The following is a 25712-nucleotide window of genomic DNA, read 5'->3' as shown; positions in this document are numbered from 1 at the left end:
GGGTCCAGCCAGGCCTGGCCCAGGATGGCAGAACAAAGAACTTCCTCTGAGAGAGGGTGTGACACCCTCTCCCTTTGGAAAATGGTGTGAAGGCAGGGGAGGAGTAGCCTCCCCCAGCCTCTGGAAATGCTTTGTTGGGCACAGAGGTGCCCAATTCTGCATAAGCCAGTCTACACCGGTTCAGGGACCCCTTAGCCCCTGCTCTGGCGCGAAACTGGACAAAGGAAAGGGGAGTGACCACTCCCCTGACCTGCACCTCCCCTGGGAGGTAACCAGAGCTCCTCCAGTGTGCTCCAGACCTCTGCCATCTTGGAAACAGAGGTGCTGCTGGCACACTGGACTGCTCTGAGTGGCCAGTGCCACCAGGTGACGTCAGAGACTCCTTGTGATAGGCTCCTTCAGGTGTTAGTAGCCTTTCCTCTCTCCTAGGTAGCCAAACCCTCTTTTCTGGCTATTTAGGGTCTCTGTCTCTGGGGAAACTTTAGATAACGAATGCATGAGCTCAGCCGAGTTCCTCTGCATCTCCCTCTTCACCTTCTGATAAGGAATCGACCGCTGACCGCGCTGGAAGCCTGCAAACCTGCAACATAGTAGCAAAGACGACTACTGCAACTCTGTAACGCTGATCCTGCCGCCTTCTCGACTGTTTTCCTGCTTGTGCATGCTGTGGGGGTAGTCTGCCTCCTCTCTGCACCAGAAGCTCCGAAGAAATCTCCCGTGGGTCGACGGAATCTTCCCCCTGCAACCGCAGGCACCAAAAAGCTGCATTACCGGTCCCTTGGGTCTCCTCTCAGCACGACGAGCGAGGTCCCTCGAATCCAGCGACACCGTCCAAGTGACCCCCACAGTCCAGTGACTCTTCAGCCCAAGTTTGGTGGAGGTAAGTCCTTGCCTCACCTCGCTGGGCTGCATTGCTGGGAACCGCGACTTTGCAAGCTACTCCGGCCCCTGTGCACTTCCGGCGGAAATCCTTCGTGCACAGCCAAGCCTGGGTCCACGGCACTCTAACCTGCATTGCACGACTTTCTAAGTTGGTCTCCGGCGACGTGGGACTCCTTTGTGCAACTTCGGCGAGCACCATTTCACGCATCCTCGTAGTGCCTGTTTCTGGCACTTCTCTGGGTGCTACTTGCTTCAATGAGGGCTCTTTGTCTTGCTCGACGTCCCCTCTCTCTGCAGGTCCAATTTGCGACCTCCTGGTCCCTCCTGGGCCCCAGCAGCGTCCAAAAACGCCAAACGCACGATTTGCGTGTAGCAAGGCTTGTTGGCGTCCATCCGGCGGGAAAACACTTCTGCACGACTCTCCAAGGCGTGGGGGATCCATCCTCCAAAGGGGAAGTCTCTAGCCCTTGTCGTTCCTGCAGTATTTACAGTTCTTCAGCCTAGTAAGAGCTTCTTTGCACCAACCGCTGGCATTTCTTGGGCATCTGCCCATCTCCGAGCTGCTTGTGACTTTTGGACTTGGTCCCCTTGTTCCACAGGTACCTTCAGTCAGGAATCCATCGTTGTTGCATTGCTGATTTGTGTTTTCCTTGCATTTTCCCTCTAACACGACTATTTTGTCCTTAGGGGAACTTTGGTGCACTTTGCACTCACTTTTCAGGGTCTTGGGGAGGGTTATTTTTCTAACTCTCACTATTTTCTAATAGTCCCAGCGACCCTCTACAAGGTCACATAGGTTTGGGGTCCATTCGTGGTTCGCATTCCACTTTTGGAGTATATGGTTTGTGTTGCCCCTATCCCTATGTTTCCCCATTGCATCCTATTGTAACTATACATTGTTTGCACTGTTTTCTAAGACTATACTGCATATTTTTGCTATTGTGTATATATATCTTGTGTATATTTCCTATCCTCTCACTGAGGGTACACTCTAAGATACTTTGGCATATTGTCATAAAAATAAAGTACCTTTATTTTTAGTATAACTGTGTATTGTGTTTTTTTATGATATTGTGCATATGACACTAAGTGGTACTGTAGTAGCTTCACACGTCTCCTAGTTCAGCCTAAGCTGCTCTGCTAAGCTACCATTATCTATCAGCCTAAGCTGCTAGACACCCTATACACTAATAAGGGATAACTGGGCCTGGTGCAAGGTGCAAGTACCCCTTGGTACTCACTACAAGCCAGTCCAGCCTCCTGCACCGGCTATAGGAGAATCATGGCACATTTGCAGGGCTTCTGTCTGCACTTTCTTGGTAGGTAGGAAGAGAGCATGTTGATGATAGAAGTAGTTGTCCTTCTTCTCCAAAAAAGGAGTCACTTTATCCCATTCTGAAGCAGACAGAAACTGGTACTCGGAATGAACGCGTTCTTGAAAAGATTGAGTAGCTCCGATGATCCTGCTAGACTCAATAAGATGTGGAGAGGAGTTCTGGGCTATGTCAGGATATCTGCGGGATAAGGCATCTGCCAATAAATTCTGGGAACCAGGTATATACGTGATCACGAAATTGTACTGGCTAAAGAAGAAAGCCCATCGAGCCTGACGACTGTTGCGACACTGAAAGCTCCGAAGACACTGGAGATTACGGTGATCAGTCCTAGCTTCAAAAGGCTCTCTGGAACCCATCAGGAAATGCCTCCATTCCTTACAAGCTACTTTGAGAGCGAGTAGTTCTCGTTCCAGTACAGAATAATTTTGTTCAGCCTCTGATAGAATATGCGACAGATAAAAGATAGGATGTTCCAATCCATCATTGTCTTGCTTCTGCAGCAGAACTGCTCCAATAGCTCTGTCTGAGGCATCAGTCGCGACGATAAATTTCTTGGTATTGTCAGGATGACGCAACACGGGTGCTTGGGTAAAGGCTGTCTTTAATTCTTGAAACGCATGTTCAGCCTCCTTGGTCCAAATGAAACCCTTCTTCAGGTTCTCTTTCTTAATTGTTTGTGTTATGAAACTTTGTAGGTGGGCAAAGTTCTGAATAAACTGACGATAAAAGTTTGATAACCCAAGAAAACATTGCGTTTCTTTAATGGACGTTGGAGAAGGCCAATCAAATATGGCACTGACCTTGTCAGGATCCATGGATATTCCGTGTTGATTAATACAAAACCCGAGATACCTTACTTCAGATTTATGGAACTCACACTTCTCAGGTTTACAAAACAATTGTTTTTTCTTGAGTCTTTCCAGGACTTGTAGGACATGATCTACATGGTGCTCAGTATCACGGGAATATATCAAGATATAATCCAAATAAATGACTACATATTGATTGAGTACATCAGAGAACACTGAATCCATAAATCGTTGATAAACAGAAGGGGCGTTGGTCAGTCCAAAGGGCATAACACGATACTCATAGTGCCCAAAAGGGGTACGGAAAGCAGTCTTCCATTCATCTCCTTCCTTGATCCGAAGGAGATGATAGGCACCCCGTAAGTCTAATTTAGTAAATATCTTGGCTCCTTGAATGGCATCCAGTATATCTCTGATTAAAGGCAGTGGATATCGATCCTTAATCATTATTCTGTTGAGTTCCCGAAAGTCCACACAAGGACGCAGATCCTTAGTCTTCTTTGGGACGAAGAAGAGAGGAGCCCCAGCGGGGGACGTGGAAGGAGCAATCAAACCGTTGTGTAAGTTGTCGTCTAAATATTCCCTTAACACCTTCTTTTCTTGGTCTGTCAGAGAATACATTCGACCGAAGGGAACGACTTCATCAGGAATTAAAGGAATAGCACAGTCATAACTGCGATGAGGTGGCAAAATAGGATTACTAGGTTTCTGAAAAATCCTGATATATTCCTGATAACAATCTGGAACCCCCTGGATAGTATTGATAGAGTTAGTGTTATCCTTAGTTGACTGACAGGACCTTTTTGGAGTCCAATAAGAAGTAGTAGAATAACAATTCTGTTGACAAAATGAAGACGTTAGGGATATAGTTCGTGTTTCCCAATTGATATAGGGGTTGTGTCGGGCTAACCAGGGAATTCCCAAAATCATGATGTGATTTGGTGAGGCTATGAGATCAAAGGCAACGTGTTCTTGATGCCCCCCAAATGTCAAACAAAGAGTAGGAGTTGAGGCCACCACAGGTCCTGAGGTTAACAGAGAGCCATCCACTGTGTGAACCTGCTCAGGGGTTTCTTTAGGAATGCGGGGAATTCCTTTACTAGTAGCCCAGGTCTCATCCAGATAGAGTCCACTGGCTCCACAATCAAGGAGAGCCAGAAGATGTTCTTCTTGATCTTGTGAACTTTGTAACTTGACCGAGAGGATAAACAGGGTGGACATACTTTCTTTGGAGGAACATATTGATGGTACTTCAGCTCCTCCCGTCTCCTTCCTCCTTACAGGGGACGGGAGCTGGCGTTTCCCGCAGGCCTTGAGGGACGTACCGGACAACTACGGATCAGGTGGCCAGCCTTACCACAGTATAGGCAAAGTCCCCTTCATCGTCGTTCCTCCCTTTCTGAATCCGTCAATGGCCCACGAACCAGATCTATCTGCATGGGCTCTTCATGCGGAGGTGGAGAGGCTTCAGATGGACTATCTTCCTTTCGCCGACTGCTAGCACGGAAGGTACCGGGCTGGTATGGAGCTCTAGTTCTACGTCTTTCCATCTTGCGCTCTCGAAGTCTATACTCGATGTTCATAGATTGATCCATTAATTCTTTCAAAGAACAAGCTGGGGAAGAGTGTACAAGCTCATCTTTAATTTCTTCCCGCAGGCCTCGGCGGAAAAGGGTTACGAAGGTGCGTTCTACCCAGGAGGTTTCAGCTGCCAGCTGTTTGAAGCGGGTTATATACTGCAGTACATCCTGATTACCTTGCTGAATGCTTCTTCAGCTGCTGCTTCTACCCCAGGTCTCTCAAACATTTGTTTGAAAACAGTCAGGAAAGTGGAATAGTTAGCCAGGACTGGGTCATTGTAGGAGGCTGGACTGGCTTGTAGTGAGTACCAAGGGGTACTTACACCTTGCACCAGGCCCAGTTATCCCTCATTAGTATATAGGCTGTCTAGCAGCATAGGCTGATAGATAATGGTAGCTTAGCAGAGCAGCTTCGGCTGAACTAGGAGACGAGTGAAGCTCCTACAGTACCACTAGTGTCACATGCACAATATCATAAGAAAACACAATACACAGATATACTAAAAATAAAGGGACTTTATTTTTATGACAATATGCCAAAAGTATCTCAGTGAGTACCCTCAGTATGAGGATTGCAAATATACACAAGATATATGTACACAATACCAAAATATGCATTAATAGGATTAGAAAACAGTGCAAACAACGTATAGTTACAATAGGATGCAATGGGGACACATAAGGATAGGGGCAACACAAACCATATACTCCAAAAGTGGAATGCGAATCACGAATGGACCCCAAACCTATGTGACCTTGTAGAGGGTTGCTGGGACTATTAGAAAATAGTAAGGGTTAGAAAAATAGCCCACCCCAAGACCCTGAAAAGTGAGTGCAAAGTGCACTAAAGTTCCCCAAAGGACATAGAAGTCGTGATAGGGGAATTCTGCAGGAAAGACACAAATCAGCAATGCAACAATGGTGGATTTCCAGTCGAGGGTACCTGTGGAACAAGGGGACCAAGTCCAAAAGTCACAAGCAAGTCGGAGATGGGCAGATGCCCAGGAAATGCCAGCTGTGGGTGCAAAGAAGCTGCTACTGGACAGTAGAAGCTGAAGATTCTGCAGGAATGACAAGGGCTAGGAACTTCCCCTTTGGAGGACGGATCTCCCACGCCGTGGAGAGTTGTGCAGAAGTGTTTTCCTGAAGAAAGACCGCCAACAAGCCTTGCTAGCTGCAAATCGTGCGGTTAGGGTTTTTGGATGCTGCTGTGGCTCAGGAGGGACCAGGATGTCGCCAATTGCGTCCGGGGACAGAGGGGGCGTCGAGCAAGACAAGGAGCCCTCTCAGAAGCAGGCAGCACCCACAGAAGTGCCGGAACAGGCACTACAAAGTGGAGAGAAACGGTGCTCACCCGAAGTCGCACAAAGGAGTCCCACGTCGCTGGAAGACAACTTAGGAGGTCGTGCAATGCAGGTTAGAGTGCCGTGGACCCAGGCTGGACTGTGCACAAAGGATTTCCACCGGAAGTGCACGGAGGCCGGAGTAGCTGCAAAAGTTGCAGTTCCCAGCAATGCAGTCTGGCGTGGGGAGGCAAGGACTTACCTCCACCAAACTTGGACTGAAGAGTCACTGGACTGTGGGAGTCACTTGGACAGAGTTGCTGGATTCAAGGGACCTCGCTCGTCGTGCTGAGAGGAGACCCAGGGTACCGGTGATGCAGTTCTTTGGTGCCTGCGGTTGCAGGGGGACGATTCCGTCGACCCACGGGAGATTTCTTCAGAGCTTCTAGTGCAGAGAGGAGGCAGACTACCCCCACAGCATGCACCACCAGGAAAACAGTCGAGAAGGCGGCAGGATCAGCGTTACAGAGTTGCAGTAGTCGTCTTTGCTACTTTGTTGCAGTTTTGCAGGCTTCCAGCACGGTCAGCAGTCGATTCCTTGGCAGAAGGTGAAGAGAGAGATGCAGAGGAACTCGGATGAGCTCTTGCATTCGTTATCTAAGGAAATCCCCAAAGCAGAGACCCTAAATAGCCAGAAAAGAGGGATTGGCTACTTAGGAGAGAAGATAGGCTAGCAACACCTGAAGGAGCCTATCAGAAGGAGTCTCTGACGTCACCTGATGGCACTGGCCACTCAGAGCAAACCAGTGTGCCAGCAGCACCTCTGTTTCCAAGATGGCAGAGGTCTGGAGCACACTGGAGGAGCTCTGGGCACCTCCCAGGGGAGGTACAGGTCAGGGGAGTGGTCACTCCCCTTTCCTTTGTCCAGTTTCGCGCCAGAGCAGGGCTAAGGGGTCCCTGAACCGGTGTAGACTGGCTTATGCAGAAATGAGCACCATGTGTGCCCATGAAAGCATTTCCAGAGGCTGGGGGAGGCTACTCCTCCCCTGCCTTCACACCATTTTCCAAAGGGAGAGGGTGTAACACCCTCTCTCAGAGGAAGTCCTTTGTTCTGCCTTCCTGGGCCAAGCCTGGCTGGACCCCAGGAGGGCAGAAACCTGTCTGAGGGGTTGGCAGCAGCAGCAGCTGCAGTGAAACCCCGGGAAAGGCAGTTTGGCAGTACCCAGGTCTGAGCTACAGACCTGTGGGATCATGGGATTGTGCCAACTATGCCAGGATGGCATAGAGGGGGCAATTCCATGATCATAGACATGTTACATGGCCATATTCGGAGTTACCATTGTGAAGCTTCATATAGGTAGTGACCTATATGTAGTGCACGCGTGTAATGGTGTCCCCGCACTCACAAAGTCCGGGAAAGTGGCCCTGAACAATGTGGGGGCACCTTGGCTAGTGCCAGGGTGCCCACACACTAAGTAACTTAGCACCCAACCTTTACCAGGTAAAGGTTAGACATATAGGTGACTTATAAGTTACTTAAGTGCAGTGTAAAATGGCTGTGAAATAACGTGGACGTTATTTCACTCAGGCTGCAGTGGCAGGCCTGTGTAAGAATTGTCAGAGCTCCCTATGGGTGGCAAAAGAAATGCTGCAGCCCATATGGATCTCCTGGAACCCGAATACCCTGGGTACCTCAGTACCATATACTAGGGAATTATAAGGATGTTGCAGTATGCCAATGTAAATTGGTAAAATTGGTCACTAGCCTGTTAGTGACAATTTGTAAAGAGAGAGCATAACCACTGAGGTTCTGGTTAGCAGAACCTCAGTGAGACAGTTAGGCATCACACAGGGAACACATACCTATAGGTCACAAACTTATGAGCACTGGGGTCCTGACTAGCAGGGTCCCAGTGACACATAACAAACATACTGAAAACATAGGGTTTTCACTATGAGCACTGGGCCCTGGCTAGCAGGATACCAGTGAGACAGTGAAAACACCCTGACATACACTCACAAACAGGCCAAAAGTGGGGGTAACAAGGCTAGAAAGAGGCTACTTTCTCACACAACCCCCCCCCCCCAAACGAAGGACAATAAGGCTAACCTTGGCCAGGTGAGACTTTATTGTCTAAGTGGTGATAAGTAGAGAGTAGCTCTGCAATAGACTGGTTACTCCCTTTATCATCCACTATATGGTTACTTCCCTGTGGGGATGTAAACCACCCTGTTTGAAGTTTTTTAGCTAAGCAACAATGTGAAGATGTATTTTCAGAGTTTCTATCAGTAAGTTTTAGTTTAGAGCAGTGGGAATTGTCCACTGAACCTATTTGTAGTAATGGAAATGCCAGACAGGGATGCTGTCTCAGAAAAGCCATAGCTGGGCAAAAACTTTGTCCATATGGCTGGAAGAGAGAACATGGATGCTGTTTCTCTTGGGTTGGAGCAGGGTAGGGATGCTGTCCTATGAGCTCCACACTAGGGCAGGGATGCTGTCCTAAGTGTTGTGAGGCAGTGCAGAGTTTCTGCACTAAAGTTTCTCTGGGAGGGTTGGAGGGATGCTCCATGTTAACTAAAATGGTGTTCTTTTTCTCACCAATGTTAGTTATCCCACAGAGAGGTACTTCTACCTCAGGGAGTACAGCTTTGCCAGCTGATGCTTCCCTTGGAACAGGTTCCACCCCAGGAGAGGTTTCTCCCACCACAGGAATGGTATCCTGAATGGCAGGGTGGTTAGGGGATACTGTGATACCCTTTTTACCTGTTGATGGAGAGGGATCCTGAGTTTTCAGGCCTTCTCTCCTTTGCTTTTTCATTTCAGTAGACATGAGAGGGAACAATTCCTCTGGGATGCCCAGCATGGCTGCATGGGCATAAAACTCTACATCAGCCCAACCTGAGGCCTGTAGGTCATTACCTAAGAGACAGTCTACAGGTAAGCTAGGTGATACCACCACCTGCTTAGGGCCAGTAACTCCACCCCAACTAAACTGAATTATAGCTAAGGGAAGAAACTTAGTGGGGTTATGGACATCAATAATTGTATACTGTTGTCCAATGATGTGTTGTTCAGGAGCCACTAGGTTTTCAGTCACCAAAGTGATACTGGCACCTGTGTCCCTGTAGGCCAAGGCCTCAACACCATTTATTGAAACTGTCTGCCTGTACTTATCCATTGTAAGGGGACAAGCAGCCAGTGTGGCAAGGCCAATGCCACTAGGTGTGACAAAAACTGTCTTGGGACTGACTACCCCAGTTTCTATTATGGACCCATAAGTGAACCCAACTACACCCTTAACTTGACTGTTGCCAGCAGTCCCACCACTAGTACCACTACTGCTAGGGGCACTAGAGCTTGATGTATTAGTGGTGGTAGGCTCAGGGGGTTTACCTGGACAGGACTTATCCCCTGGCCTATGGCCTCTGTTTTTACACACAAAGCACCAAGGCTTTTTAATGTGTGCAGGTTGAGAAGAAGAGGAAGAATTAGTTTTATCCCCACCCTCTGAAGAGTGTTTAAGATTTGAAGTGGGATCTTTGGTTTTACCCTTATCCCCATGCTTATCTTGAGATTTTTCACCATCCTTCTTCTTGCCATCCTTGTCACCACCTGTATGAACTTTTCTGTTCACCCTTGTTCTGACCCATTTGTCTGCCTTCTTTCCCAATTCTTGGGGAGAGGTCAGATCAGAGTCCACCAGGTACTGGTGCAACAAATCAGACACACAATTATTAAGAATATGCTCTCTCAGGATCAAGTTATACAGGCTGTCATAATCAGTAACTTTACTGCCATGTAACCACCCCTCCAAGGCCTTCACTGAATGGTCAATGAAAACAACCCAGTCTTGTGAAGACTCCTTTTTGGTCTCTCTGAACTTTATCCTGTACTGTTCAGTGGTTAAGCCATAACCATCCAGGAGTGCATTCTTAAGAATTTTGAAATCATTGGCTTCACTTTCTTTCACAGTAAGGAGCCTATATCTACCTTTTCCACTAAATGATAGCCATAGGATAGCAGCCCACTGCCTTTGAGGGACATCCTGTACAACACAGGCCCTCTCAAGTGCAGCAAACCACTTGTTAATGTCATCCCCCTCCTTATAAGGGGGAACTATCTTGTGCAGATTCCTAGAATCATGCTCTTTTGCAGGATGACTATGGGGAATACTGCTGCTGCCACCATGGGTTTCTAAGCCCAGTTTCTGTCTCTCCTTCTCTACTTCTAAGGACTGTCTATCCAAATCCAGCTGTTGCTTCTTGAGCTTCAGTCTGGTTTGTTCCACTCTCAATCTATTGAGCTCCCTTTCTAACAATCTGTCATGAGGGTGGGTGGGTGGGACATGCCTTGAAACAGAGGTATGGTGAGAATGGACAGAAGGAGACCTATCCCTTACTGAAGGCACCCTAACAGCTTGGTTAACAGAAACATCACTTCTACTGTGGTGAGAAGTAATACTCTTGCTGTGATGTGAGACAACACTATCTCTATGGTGTGACTCTACATCAGTACCAACTATGCTAGGCTGTCTAGTAATGGGCAGGCTAGGAGGTTTCCTTCCTGAATCTTTTTCTAGGGGAGTCCCTGGATCAGATTGGAAACCATTAGCTACTTTTTCAACAGATGGGGCCCTTCTGGCCTTATCTTGTTCTTTAAGCATGTTAAGCAATAATTCCAAAGAAGGATTCTTCCCTGCACTCAAACCTCTCTCTATGCAGAGACTCCTTGCTCCTTTCCAGCTAAGGTGATCATATGCAAGTTTGGACAGATCAACAGTTTGGCCTGTGCCAGACATTTTTAGAAAGAGTTTAAGTGACAGAAAAAGAGATAAAAAGTTGTTCAGAACTTTTAGAAAGACAGAAAAAAAAACTTTTTAAACTTTTAAGAACTTTTAGAAAGTTTAGAGGTACTTTTCAGCACTTTAGAAAAGAGGTGAGAAAAGAAATGCAAAACTTTTTGGTTAGGTGTACATACACTGAACTTGTTTTGTATATTTTTCTCTTATGAAAAGTACAATGACAAGAGTGGTAAGTAGTTACAGAGCACTTATCCCACCGCTGCACAACCAATGTAGGAGGCTGGACTGGCTTGTAGTGAGTACCAAGGGGTACTTACACCTTGCACCAGGCCCAGTTATCCCTTATTAGTGTATAGGGTGTCTAGCAGCATAGGCTGATAGATAATGGTAGCTTAGCAGAGCAGCTTAGGCTGAACTAGGAGACGAGTGAAGCTCCTACAGTACCACTAGTGTCACATGCACAATATCATAAGAAAACACAATACACAGATATACTAAAAATAAAGGGACTTTATTTTTATGACAATATGCCAAAAGTATCTCAGTGAGTACCCTCAGTATGAGGATAGCAAATATACACAAGATATATGTACACAATACCAAAATATGCATTAATAGTATTAGAAAACAGTGCAAACAACGTATAGTTACAATAGGATGCAATGGGGACACATAGGGGCAACACAAACTATATACTCCAAAAGTGGAATGCGAACCACGAATGGACCCCAAACCTATGTGACCTTGTAGAGGGTCGCTGGGACTGTAAGAAAACAGTTAGGGTTAGAAAAATAGCCCACACCAAGACCCTGAAAAGTGAGTGCAAAGTGCACTAAAGTTCCCCAAAGGACATAGAAGTCGTGATAGGGGAATTCTGCAGGAAAGACACAAATCAGCAATGCAACAACGATGGATTTCCAAACGAGGTTACCTGTGGAACAAGGGGACCGAGTCCAAAAGTCACAAGCAAGTTGGAGATGGGCAAATGCCCAGGAAATGCCAGCTGTGGGTGCAAAGAAGCTGCTACTGGACAGTAGAAGCTGAAGATTCTGCAGGAACGACAAGGGCTAGGAACTTTCCCTTTGGAGGACGGATCCCTCACGCTATGGAGAGCCGTGCAGAAGTGTTTTCCTGAAGAAAGACCGCAAACAAGCCTTGCTAGCTGCAAGTCGTGCAGTTAGGATTTTTGGATGCTGCTGTGGCCCAGGAGGGACCAGGATGTCGCCAATTGCGTCTGGGGACAGAGGGGGCGTCGAGTAAGATAAGGAGCCCTCTCAGAAGCAGGCAGCACCCGCAGAAGTGCCAGAACAGGCACTACAAAGTGGAGAGAAACGGTGCTCACCCGAAGTCGCACAAAGGAGTCGCCGGAGGACAACTTAGGAGGTCGTGAAATACAGGTTAGAGTGCCGTGGACCCAGGCTGGACTGTGCACAAAGGATGTCCGCCGGAAGTGCACGGAGGCCAGAGTAGCTGCAAAAGTTGGGGTTCCCAGCAATGCAGTCTGGCGTGGGGAGGCAAGGACTTACCTCCACCAAACTTGGACTGAAGAGTCACTGGACTGTGGGAGTCACTTGGACAGAGTTGCTGGATTCAAGGGACCTCGCTCGTCGTGCTGAGAGGAGACCCAGGGTACCGGTGATGCAGTTCTTTGGTGCCTGCGGTTGCAGGGGGACGATTCCGTCGACCCACGGGAGATTTCTTCGGAGCTTCTAGTGCAGAGAGGAGGCAGACTACCCCCACAGCATGCACCACCAGGAAAACAGTCGAGAAGGCGGCAGGATCAGCGTTACAGAGTTGCAGTAGTCGTCTTTTCTACTTTGTTGCAGTTTTGCAGGCTTCCAGCGCGGTCAGCAGTCGATTCCTTGGCAGAAGGTGAAGAGAGAGATGCAGAGGAACTCCGATGAGCTCTTGCATTCGTTATCTAAGGAAATCCCCAAAGCAGAGACCCTAAATAGCCAGAAAAGAGGGTTTGGCTACTTAGGAGAGAAGATAGGCTAGCAACACCTGAAGGAGCCTATCAGAAAGAGTCTCTGACGTCACCTGCTGGCCCTGGCCACTCAGAGCAGTCCAGTGTGCCAGCAGCACCTCTGTTTCCAAGATGGCAGAGGTCTGGAGCACACTGGAGGAGCTCTGGGCACCTCCCAGGGGAGGTACAGGTCAGGGGAGTGGTCACTCCCCTTTCCTTTGTCCAGTTTCGCGCCAGAGCAGGGCTAAGGGGTCCCTGAACCGGTGTAGACTGGCTTATGCAGAAATGGGCACCATGTGTGCCCATGAAAGCTTTTCCAGAGGCTGGGGGAGGCTACTCCTCCCCTGCCTTCACACCATTTTCCAAAGGGAGAGGGTGTAACACCCTCTCTCAGAGGAAGTCCTTTGTTCTGCCTTCCTGGGCCAAGCCTGGCTGGACCCCAGGAGGGCAGAAACCTGTCTGAGGGATTGACAGCAGCAGCAGCTGCAGTGAAACCCCGGGAAAGGCAGTTTGGCAGTACCCAGGTCTCAGCTACAGACCTGTGGGATCATGGGATTGTGCCAACTATGCCAGGATGGCATAGAGGGGGCAATTCCATGATCATAGACATGTTACATGACCATATTCGGAGTTACCATTGTGAAGCTACATATAGGTAGTGACCTATGTGTAGTGCACACGTGTAATGGTGTCCCGCACTCACAAAGTCCGGGGAATTGGCCCTGAACAATGTGGGGGCACCTTGGCTAGTGCCAGGGTGCCCACACACTAAGTAACTTAGCACCCAACCTTTAGCAGGTAAAGGTTAGACATATAGGTGACTTATAAGTTACTTAAGTGCAGTGTAAAATGGCTGTGAAATAACGTGGACGTTATTTCACTCAGGCTGCAGTGGCAGGCCTGTGTAAGAATTGTCAGAGCTCCCTATGGGTGGCAAAAGAAATGCTGCAGCCCATATGGATCTCCTGGAACCCCAATACCCTGGGTACCTCAGTACCATATACTAGGGAATTATAAGGGTGTTCCAGTATGCCAATGTAAATTGGTAAAATTGGTCACTAGCCTGTTAGTGACAAATTTGTAAAGCAGAGAGAGCATAACCACTGAGGTTCTGGTTAGCAGAGCCTCAGTGAGACAGTTAGGCATCACACAGGGAACACATACCTATAGGTCACAAACTTATGAGCACTGGGGTCCTGACTAGCAGCGTCCCAGTGACACATAACAAACATACTGAAAACATAAGGTTTTCACTATGAGCACTGGGCCCTGGCTAGCAGGATCCCAGTGAGACAGTGAAAACACCCTGACATACACTCACAAACAGGCCAAAAGTGGGGGTAACAAGGCTAGAAAGAGGCTACTTTCTCACAGTCATCTGCAGAAACCAGAGGAGTCGCCCAAGCAAGCGCTGGACCAGACAAGGCGCTGATCAGATAGCCCACCTTAGTCTTATCCGAAGAAAACTGGAGTGGACGAAAGGCAAAGAAAACCGTCAGGGCGTCCAAAAATTCCTTCATCTTTAAAGGATCTCTGGAATATCGAGGAATAGTAGCAGATACAAGTGGTATGTCCATTGATCGGGAAGACAAGACCTGTCGTAGCGCAGTGTTCTCTGCCCGTAACTGTTGTAACTCTTGGGCTTGTTGTTCGACAGTCTGTAACATAGCTTGAGCATTTTCTGACACCTCTCCCTGTGGATCTTCCATGGCGCTCTCGCAACGCAGAATCTTTTGGCGTTGTTATCTGTCACGTACTGCTCTGGACTTCTCACCTCTGGATTTCGGATTGGCGAATACACCAAGGGGGTGATTCTGACCCCGGCGGTCACGGACCGCCGGGGCCAGGGTCGGCGGGGCACCGCCAACAGGCTGGCGGTGCCCCGCAGGGCATTCTGACCGCGGCGGTTTGGCCGCGGTCAGAAAGGAAAAACCAGCGGTCTCCCGCCGGTTTTCCGCTGCCCTATTGATACCGCCATCCTGTTCCTGGTGGTTCTCCCGCCAGGAACAGGATGGCGGTATGGGGTGTCGCGGGGCCCCTGGGGGCCCCTGCAGTGCCCATGCCAATGGCATGGGCACTGCAGGGGCCCCCGTAAGAGGGCCCCAAAAAGAATTTCAGTGTCTGCTTTGCAGACACTGAAATTCGCGACGGGTGCAACTGCACCTGTCGCACCTTCCCACTCCGCCGGCTCAATTCTGAGCCGGCGTCCTCGTGGGAAGGGTTTTTTTCACTGGGCTGGCAGGCGGCCTTTTGGCTGTCGCCCGCCAGCCCAGTGCAAAAGCCAAAATACCCTCAGCGGTCTTTCGACCGCGGAGCGGTATTTTGGAGGGGGGAAGTCTGGCGGGCGGCCTCCGCCGCCCGCCAGACTCAGAATGACCCCCCAAGTCTTCTACAGGTCCTGGATGTTCCCAGATAAGGGCGACCCCTTCTAGTAGCCACAGTGCCGCTTGACAGGCTACGCCAAAGCAGACCGTATCCTCCAGAAGGAGTCCCAGAGGGAAAAAAAACCCACACTGGGGAAAAAACCTCTAACAGGAACTCCTGAAGGAAAACAAGAAAAAACAGGACTTGACAACAGGAAACAAAAATAGGCAATATCCAGGGTACAAGGAAGGAAAAAAGGAACAGGCAAAAATATCCAAGGCAAAAGCAGGAACAAAGAACAGGCAAAAATCTCCCAAGGCAAAAGCAGGAACAAAGAACAGGCAAAAATCTCCCAAGGCAAAAAAGCAGGAACAAAGAACAGGAGCGAACAGCACAACCAGAAGGAAGTGTTTGCAACGCAAGGAGGAACAAGACTGACTGACTTATATACTGAGAAAAGGGAAGTGACATCACAGGAAAGGGAAGTAACACCATCTTGGATTGGGAAAAGCCCATAGACCAGGATAGGAAAAAGGAAGTAGTATAAAAGAAAAACAGAGCATGCTGGGACAAAATCACGAAGAAGACAAGATGGACACAACATGGATAGAGACAGGCAAAAGGCCCAACAAAAAACCCACCACCAACAATAAAAGAAGAAAAAAGGCTACAAGTAAGTGTAGCGCGACCGGGAGCGAAATATATGCTTCCCAGAAAGCATGGTCAAAAAACGCAGAGAACGGCACTCCGAATATCGGTAGCGTGTTCCACCCGTGAGGACAGAAAGAGACGCCGCGTCAGAGCGCGGCGTTACACCCGCCCCTGTCCGCCCTTCACATTCCCTTGCCCCTTCCCCAGAGAGGAAGAAGCCCCGTGCAGAGCCAAGTCCATCTGGCTCCACCTGGTCGAAGCACACACCCCCACCTTCCAAGGCCAAACCCAAACCCCCTCCACCTTCCGTACGCAAGTCCAAGCCCCACCCCGTCGCAAATCCCCACCCCCACCACTCCCTGTTCCCTGAGGTGCTTGGATGCCCCATACTCTTTAGGGAGGCAGGTTTGGGCCATTGTAGCCCAAGCACGTCTGGCACTATGGACTGGCCATTGGCCTTGTTGTGAATAGTTAGCTCTGTGAGCTGAAATAAATGTTTATGTGTGCCCTATGTTTTGGCGGCACACCCTTGTACCGTGGTCTCTCGTTTCATTGTTTGTGGGTGTGGGGCATTGGTATGTACCATGTTCAGGTTGGATTTGACTTGTGTCGGGTAAGTACCTCTTGCTGTGGGGTGTATCGGTTGTGCTGCTGTGAAGGGTTGTGGGTGCGTTGCAGTGTGGGTGGAGTGGGTGGGTATGTAACTGTGCCCTTTCTTCCCTTGTTTCATAGGTTGCAGTACTTACCGTTGTCGTCTTCGTCGGCGGTCTCGGTCGTGGAGGTATATGGCAAGGAGCAGGGCTGGCATGATCTGCAGCTCTCTATCCATGTCTGCTTCAGCGCGTTGTGTGGGCCTCCGGTGAGTGTTTCCTTATATTAGGTTTGTTTCCGCCTGCCTTTGTATGGTGGTGGTTCCCGCCCCGGAACTGCTGGCGGTCTAGTGGTTCATTTTTTGATGGGCGGGTTGGGCCTTTCCGCCAGCCTGTGGGTGGACTCTGCCGTCGTGGTCGGCACTCCTCTACTGGTGGTGGGTGGTTTTCAGGATGCCTGTGTTTCAGTTGGTTCTTTATTTGGCGGTCCGGACGGCTCCTCTGTTGGCTGGTTTTACCTCCACCACGAGCAGCGCGGTTTGGACCGCTGTGCTCATAATGAGGGCCATAGTACCTATATGATATAAGTGGTATAGTAGGAGCTTTGCATGTCTCCGAGTTCAGCCTTAGCTGCTCTACTAGAGCTACCTCTATCAGCCTAAGCTGCTAGAACACTACTAATCTACTAATAAGGGATAACCGGACCTGGCACAAGGTGTAAGTACCATCAGGTACCCACTATAAGCCAGGCCAGCGTCCTACATTGGTGGTGCAGCGGTGGGATAAATACTTGTAACTGCTTTATCACTTTGTCATTGGTGCTTTTCATAAGAAAACCATATTCTAAATCATGAGAAATATACACAGTAACCTAAACAGTCTAACTTTCTTTCTAAAAACGTTCTGAAAACTTCTAAAAAGTTTTTAAAAGTTTTAAAAAGTTTTTCTATTTTCTTTAAAAGTTTCTAAACTTTTTTCTCTCTATCAAAAAACTATTTCTTGCAACTATGCCTGTAGTAGAGACCACCCCCACAGTTGTCCATGCAACCTATGGTAGTTTAAACTTTAAAAGTTTGAGGGTTCTCTGCATAGAAAGAGGTTTAAGCATTGGTAAGAACCCTACCAAAGATCTTCACCTTAGCTTTATCCTAGAAAGTGACCAGAACCAGTCTGACCCATCCCAGGATCAGGAAGTAGAGGAGGAGGGTACCCAGGAAGAATCAGGGGAGGGCCCTGGGGACTCTGGGGAGGGTTCCTCCAAAGACCTGACAGCTAACAGGCCATCTAGTGAAGCTGGTAGTGGGAGGGGGTCACACATCAGTAGGGCACCGTTCACTCCAAAAGGCCAGGTAACTAGAGTTCAGGCAGTTAGAGGCAGGTCCACTTCTACCAATTCCCACATCACCTCTGAGTCAGAGAATTCTCAAGCCTCCCACCCTGAGGACAACACCCTAGACAGGGAACTCAGAAAGCTGAAGTTGGAAGAGGCCAGACTGAAGCTGAGACAGCAGCAGCTGGCCTTAGACAGGGAGTCTCTAGATGTACAGAGGGAAAGACAGAAGTTGGGGTTAGTTCCCCATGGTGGCAGCAGCAGTGCTGTTGATAGTCATCCTGTAAGAGAAACAGATTCAAGAAACCTGCACAAAATTGTCCCCCCTTACAAGGAGGGCGATGACAGAAACACGTGGTTTTCTGCACTTGAGAGGGCATGTATGGTACAGGGGGTCCCTCAAAGGCAGTGGGCTGCTATATTGTGGCTATCTTTCACTAGCAAGGGTAGGGATAGGCTCCTTACTGTCAGGGAGAGTGATGCCAACAACAACAAAGTTTTGAAAGATGCACTCTTAGATGGATTTGGCTTACCCACTGAACAATACAGGAAAAAGTTCAGAGATACCAGAAAAGAGTCCTCTCGAGACAGGACAGACTTTGTAGACTGTTCAGTGAAGGCCTTGGAGGGATGGTTACATGGCAGTAAGGTGACTGACTATGAAAGCCTATATACACTTATTTTGAGAGAGCATATTTTGAATAATTGTGTGTCTGACTTGTTGCATCAGTACTTGGTAGACTCAGATCTGACCTCTCCCCAAGAACTGGGAAAGAAGGCAGACAAATGGGTCAGAACAAGAGTGAGCAGAAAAGTTCATACAGGTGGCGACAAGGATGGCAAGAAGAAGCATGGTAAGTCTTCTGACAAGGGTGGGTAGTAGGAAGTACAATCTTGCCGGGCATGGTACCCCCATTTTTACATGTATGTCAGTTTGGTTTTGCCTGTCTCACTGGGATCCTGCTAGCCAGGACACCAGTGCTCATAGTTTGTGGCCTGAATGTGTTCCCTGTGTGGTGCCTAACTGTGTCACTGAGGCTCTGGTAATCAGAACCTCAGTGCTTATGCTATCTCTACCTTTAAAATTGTCACTATAGGCTAGTGACCATTTTCACCAATTCTAATTGGCACACTGTGTAGGAAGGTAGCCCCTTTCTAGCCTTGTTGCCCCCACTTTTGGCCTGTTTGTGAGTATATGTCAGGGTGTTTTCACTGTCTCACTGGGATCCTGCTAGCCAGGGCCCAGTGCTCATAGTGAAAACCCTATGTTGTCAGTGTGTTTGTTATGTGTCACTGGGATCCTGCTAGTCAGGACCCCAGTGCTCATAAGTTTGTGGCCTATATGTGTTCCCTGTGTGGTGCCTAACTGTCTCACTGAGGCTCTTCTAACCAGAACCTCAGTGGTTATGCTCTCTCTGCTTTCCAACATTGTCACTAACAGGCTAGTGACCAAATTTACCAATTCACATTGGCATACTGGTACACCCATATAATTGCCTTGTATATGGTACTGAGGTACCCAGGGTATTGGGGTTCCAGGAGATCCCTATGGGCTGCAGCATTTCTTTTGCCACCCATAGGGAGCGCTGACAATTCTTACATAGGCCAGCCACTGCAGCCTGAGTGAAATAACGTCCACGTTATTTCACAGCCATTTACCACTGCACATAAGTAAATTATAAGTCACCTATATGTCTAACCTTCACTTAGTGAAGGTTGTGTGCCAAATTACTTAGTGTGTGGGCACCCTGGCACTAGCCAAGGTGCCCCCACATCATTCAGGGCAAATTCCCCAGACTTTGTGAGTGCGGAGACACCATTACACGCGTGCACTATACATAGGTCACTACCTATGTATGGCGTCACAATGGTAACTCCGAACATGGCCATGTAACATGTCTAAGATCATGGAATTGTCACCCCAATGCCATTCTGGCATTGGGGGGACAATTCCATGATCCCCCGGGTCTCTAGCACAGAACCCAGGTGCTGCCAAACTGCCTTTCCGGGCTCTCCACTGCAGATGCTGCTGCTGCCAACCCCTCAGACAGGTTTCTGCCCTCCTGGGGTCAAGGCAGCCCTGGCCCAGGAAGGCAGAACAAAGGACTTCCAGTGAGAGAGGGTGTAACACCCTCTCCCTTTGGAAATAGGTGTGAAGGCTGGGGAGGAGTAGCCTCCCCCAGCCTCTGGAAATGCTTTGATGGGCACAGATGGTGCCCATCTCTGCATAAGCCAGTCTACACCGGTTCAGGGATCCCCCAGCCCTGCTCTGGTGTGAAACTGGACAAAGGAAAGGGGAGTGACCACTCCCCTGACCTGCACCTCCCAGGGGAGGTGCCCAGAGCTCCTCCAGTGTGTCCCAGACCTCTGCCATCTTGGAAACAGAGGTGTTTGTGGCACACTGGACTGCTCTGAGTGGCCAGTGGCAGCAGGTGACGCCAGAGGCCCCTTCTGATAGGCCCTTACCTCTCTTGGTAGCCAATCCTCCTTCCTTGGTAGCCAAACCTCCTTTTCTGGCTATTTAGGGTCTCTGCTTTGGGGAATTCTTCAGATAACGAATGCAAGAGCTCACCAGAGTTCCTCTGCATCTCCCTCTTCACTTTCTGCCAAAGGATCGACCGCTGACTGCTCAGGACGCCTGCAAAACCGCAACAAAGTAGCAAGACGACTACTAGCAACCTTGTATCGCTTCATCCTGCCAGATTTCTCGACTGTTTCCAGGTGGTGCATGCTCTGGGAGTAGCCTGCCTCCTCTCTGCACCAAGAGCTCTGAAGAAATCTCCTGTGGGTCGACGGAATCTTCCCCCTGCAACCGCAGACACCAAAAGACTGCATCACTGGTCCTCTGGGTCCCCTCTCAGCACGACGAGCGTGGTCCCTGGAACTCAGCAACTCTGTCCAAGTGACTCCCACAGTCCAGTGACTCTTCAGTCCAAGTTTGGTGGAGGTAAGTCCTTGCCTCCCCATGCTAGACTGCATTGCTCGTTACCGCGTGATTTGCAGCTGCTCGGGCTCCTGTGCACTCTTCCAGGATTTCCTTCGTGCACAGCTAAGCCTGGGTCCCCGACACTCCTTCCTGCAGTGTACAACCGTCTGAGTTGTCCTCCGGAGTCATGGGACTCCCTTTTATGACTTCGGGTGGACTCCGGTTCACTTTTCTTCTAAGTGCCTGTTCACGTACTTCTGCAGGAGCTGCCTGCTTCTGTGAGGGCTCCATACGTTGCTGGGCGCCCCCTCTGTCTCCTCCTCCAAGTGGCGACATCCTGGTCCCTCCTGGGCCACAGCAGCACCCAAAAACCCTAACCACGACCCTTGCAGCTACAAGGCTTGTTTGCAGTTTTTCTGCATGGGAACACCTCTGCAAGCTTCATCACGAAATTGGACATCCATCCTCCAAAGGAGAAGTTCCTATCTCTCTTCTTTCTTGCAGAACTCCAAGCTTCTTCCAACAGGTGGCAGCTTCCTTGCACCCCCAGCTGTCATTTCCTGGGCTCCTGCCCACTCTCAACACTGTTGCGACTATTGGACTTGGTCCCCTTGTCTTACAGGTACTCAGGTCCGGAAATCCACTGTTGTTGCATTGCTGGTGTTTGTTCTTCCTGCAGAATCCCCCTATCACGACTTCTGTGCTCTCTGGGGGTAGTAGGCGCACTTTACGCCTACCTTTCAGGGTCTTGGGGTGGGCTATTTTTCTAACCCTCACTGTTTTCTTACAGTACCAGCGACCCTCTATAAGCTCACATAGGTTTGGGGTCCATTCGTGGTTCGCATTCCACTTTTGGAGTATATGGTTTGTGTTGCCCCTATACCTATGTGCTCCTATTGCAATCTATTGTAACTTTACACTGCTTGTATTACTTTTCTTGCTATTACCTGCATAATTTTGGTTTGTGTACATATATCTTGTGTATATAACTTATCCTCATACTGAGGGTACTTACTGAGATACTTTTGGCATATTGTCATAAAAATAAAGTACCTTTATTTTTAGTACTTCTGTGTATTGTGTTTTCTTATGATATTGTGCATATGATATAAGTGGTATAGTAGGAGCTTTACATGTCTCCTAGTTCAGCCTGAGCTGCTTTGCCATAGCTACCTTCTATCAGCCTAAGCTGCTAGAAACACTTCTTCTACACTAATAAGGGATAACTGGACCTGGCACAAGGTGTAAGTACCTCTGGTACCCACTACAAGCCAGGCCAGCCTCCTACAGCCTGCGTATGGGAAAATGGGGGTTGTGCGTCAAAAAATGGTGCAAGTCAGGTCTGAGGCAAAAATCAGGCCTCACACCTGACTTGCGCCATTTTTTTTTACACACAATCCACATTGACATGACTCCTGTCATAGCAAAGACAGGAGTCATGCCCCCTTGCCCAATGGCCATGCCCAGGGGACATATGTCCCCTGGGCATGGTCATTGGGCATAGTGGCATGAAGGGGGGCCCAAATCAGGACCCCTGCCACTTAAAAAAAATAAAAAAATATACTTACCAGAACTTACCTTTCCTTCCCTGGGATGGGTCCCTCCATCCTTGGGTGTCCTCCTGGGGTGGGCAAGGGTGGCAGGGGGTGTCCCTGGGGGCATGGGAGGGCACCTCTGGGCTCCTTCCGAGCCCACAGGTCCCTTAACGCCTGCCCTGACCCAGGCGTTAAAAAACAGCGCCCATCAAGCTGGGCGCCGTTTTTTAAGGCCCGCCCCCTCCTCTGCGTCAAAATGACGCCAGAGTATAAGGCGCACAGGCCTTCAAGTCATTTTTTGGAAGGGAACGCCTACCTTGCATATAATTAACACAAGGCAGGTTCCCCCTTCCCAAAAATTACACACATGGTTGGATTTTGACGTCGGCGGGGTCGGGCGTCAAAGTATAAATATGGGGCCTAGTGTCTCCTGAACAACACATCATTGGACAACAGTACAAGATTATTGATGTCCATAACTCCACTAAGTTTCTTCCCTTAGCTATAGTTCAGCTTAGTTGGGGTGGAGTTACTGGCCCTTAGCAGGTGATAGTGTCACCTAGCTTACCTGTAGACTGTCTCTTAGGTAATGACCTAGAGACCTCAGGTTGGGCTGAGGTAGAGTTTCATACCCATGCAGCCATGCTGGGTATCCCTGAGGAATTGCTTCCTTTCATTTCAGCTGAAATGAAAAAGCAAAGGAGAGGAAAAGGCCAGAAAATTCAGGATCCTTCTCCAACAACAGGTAAAAAGGGCATCACAGTATCCCCTAACCACCTTGCCATTCAGGATACCATTCCTGTGGTGGGAGAAACCTCTCCTGGGGTGGCACCTGTACCAAGGGAAGCATCAGCTGGCATAGCTGTACTCCCTGAGGTAGAAGTACCTCTCTGTGGGATAACTAATATTGGTGAGAAAAAGAGCACCATTTTAGTGAACATGGAGCATCCCTCCAACCCTCCCAGAGAAACTTTAGTGCAGAAACCCTGCACTACCTCACAACACTTAGGACAGCAGCCCTGCCCTAGTGTGGAGCTCATAGGACAGCATCCCTGCCCTGCTCCAACTCAAGAGAAACAGCATCCCTGTTCTCTCTAACAGACATATGGACAAAGGTTTTGCCCAGCTATGGCTTTACTGAGACAGCATCCCTGTCTGGCATTCTCATCACTAGAAATAGGTCCAGTGGACAATTCCCACTGTTCTAAACTAAAACTTACTAATAGGAACTCTGAAAATATAACTTCACATTGTTGCTTAGCTAAAAAACTTCAAACAGGGTGGTTTACATCCCCACAGGGAAGTAACCATATAGTGGATGATAAAGGGAGTAACCAAGCTACTGCAGAGCTACTCTCTACTTATCACCACTTAGACAATAAAGACTCAACTGGCCAAGGTTAGCCTTATTGTCCTTCGTTTGGGGGGGGTTGTGTAGGAAGGTAGCCTCTTTCTAGCCTTGTTACCCCCACGTTTGGCCTGTTTGTGAGTATATGTGAGGGTGTTTTCACTGTCTCACTGGGATCCTGCTAGCCAGGGCCCAGTGCTCATAGTGAAAACCCTATGTTGTCAGTATGTTTGTTATGTGTCACTGGGACCCTGCTAGCCAGGACCCCAGTGCTCATAAGTGTGCCCTGTATGTGTTCCCTGTGTGGTGCCTAACTGTCTCACTGAGGCTCTGCTAACCAGAACCTCAGTGGTTATGCTCTCTCTGCTTTCCAAATTTGTCACTAACAGGCTAGTGACCAAATTTACCAATTCACATTAGCATACTGGTACACCCATATAATTCCCTTGTATATGGTACTGAGGTACCCAGGGTATTGGGGTTCCAGGAGATCCCTATGGGCTGCAGCATTTCTTTTGCCACCCATAGGGAGCTCTGACAATTCTTACACAGGCCAGCCACTGCAGCCTGAGTGAAATAACGTCCACGTTATTTCACAGCCATTTACCACTGCACATGAGTAACTTATAAGTCACCTATATGTCTAACCTTCACTTACTGAAGGTTGGGTGCTAAGTTACTTAGTGTGTGGGCACCCTGGCACTAGCCAAGGTACCCCCACATCGTTCAGGGCAAATTCCCCGGACTTTGTGAGTGCGGGGACACCATTACACATGTGCACTATACATAGGTCACTACCTATGTATGGCGTCACAATGGTAACTCCAAACATGGCCATGTAACATGTCTAAGATCATGGAATTGTCACCCCAATACCATTCTGGTATTGGGGGGACAATTCCATGATCCCCCGGTTCTCTAGCACAGAACCCGGGTACTTCCAAACTGCCTTTCTGGGGTTTCCACTGCAGCTGCTGCTGCTGCCAACCCCTCAGACAGGTTTCTGCCCTCTTGGGGTCCAGGCAGCCCTGGCCCAGGAAGGTAGAACAAAGGATTTCCTCTGAGAAAGGGTGTTACACCCTCTCCCTTTGGAAATAGGTGTGAAGGGCTGGGGAGGAGTAGCCTCCCCTAGCCTCTGGAAATGCTTTGATGGGCACAGATGGTGCCCATCTCTGCATAAGCCAGTCTACACCGGTTCAGGGATTCCCCCAGCCCTGCTCTGGCGCGAAACTGGACAAAGGAAAGGGGAGTGACCACTCCCCTGATCAGTACCTCCCAGGGGAGGTGCCCAGAGCTCCTCCAGTGTGTCCCAGACCTCTGCCATCTTGGAAACAGAGGTGTTGGGGGCACACTGGACTGCTCTGGGTGGCCAGTGCCAGCAGGTGACGTCAGAGGCTCCTTCTGATAGGCTCTTACCCCTCTTGGTAGCCAATCCTCCTAACCTGGTAGCCAAACCTCCTTTTCTGGCTATTTAGGGTCTCTGCTTTGGGGAATTCTTCAGATAATGAATGCAAGAGCTCACCAGAGTTCCTCTGCATCTCCCTCTTCACCTTCTACCAAGGATCAACCGCTGACTGCTCCAGGACGCCTGCAAAACCGCAACAAAGTAGCAAGATGACTACCAGCAACATTGTAGAGCCTAATCCTGCCAGCTTTCTCGACTGTTTCCTGGTGGTGCATGCTCTGGGGGTAGCCTGCCTTCACCCTGCACCAGAAGCTCCAAAGAAATCTCCTGTGGGTCGACTGAATCTTCCCCCTGCTAACGCAGGCACCAAAAGACTGCATCACCGGTCCTCTGGGTCCCCTCTCAGCATGACGAGCGTGGTCCCTGGAACTCAGCAACTCTATCCAAGTGACTCCCACAGTCCAGTGACTCTTCAGTCCAAGTTTGTTGGAGGTAAGTCCTTGCCTCCCCACGCCAGACTGCAAAGCTGTGTACTGCGTGATTTGCAGCTACTCCGGCTCCTGTGCACTCTTCCAGGATTTCCTTCGTGCACAGCCTAGCCTGGGTCCCCAGCGACTCTGTCCTGCAGTACACAGCCTTCTGAGTTGTCCTCCGGCGTCGTGGGACTCCCTTTTGTAACTTTGTGTGGACTCTGGTTCACTCTTCTTCTAAGTGCCTGTTGGGGTACTTCTGCGGGTGCTGCCTACTTCTGTGAGGGCTCTCTGAGTTGCTGAGCGCCCTCTCTGTCTCCTCCTCCAAAAGGCGACATCCTGGTCCTCCCTGGTCCTCAGCAGCACCCAAAAACCTCTACCGCAACCCTTGCAGCTAGCAAGGCTTGTTTGCGGTCTTTCTGTGTGGGAACACC

Source organism: Pleurodeles waltl, chromosome 5 (assembly GCF_031143425.1).
Source record: "Pleurodeles waltl isolate 20211129_DDA chromosome 5, aPleWal1.hap1.20221129, whole genome shotgun sequence".
NCBI lineage: Eukaryota > Metazoa > Chordata > Amphibia > Caudata > Salamandridae > Pleurodeles > Pleurodeles waltl.
This window is presented reverse-complemented; position numbering follows the sequence as displayed.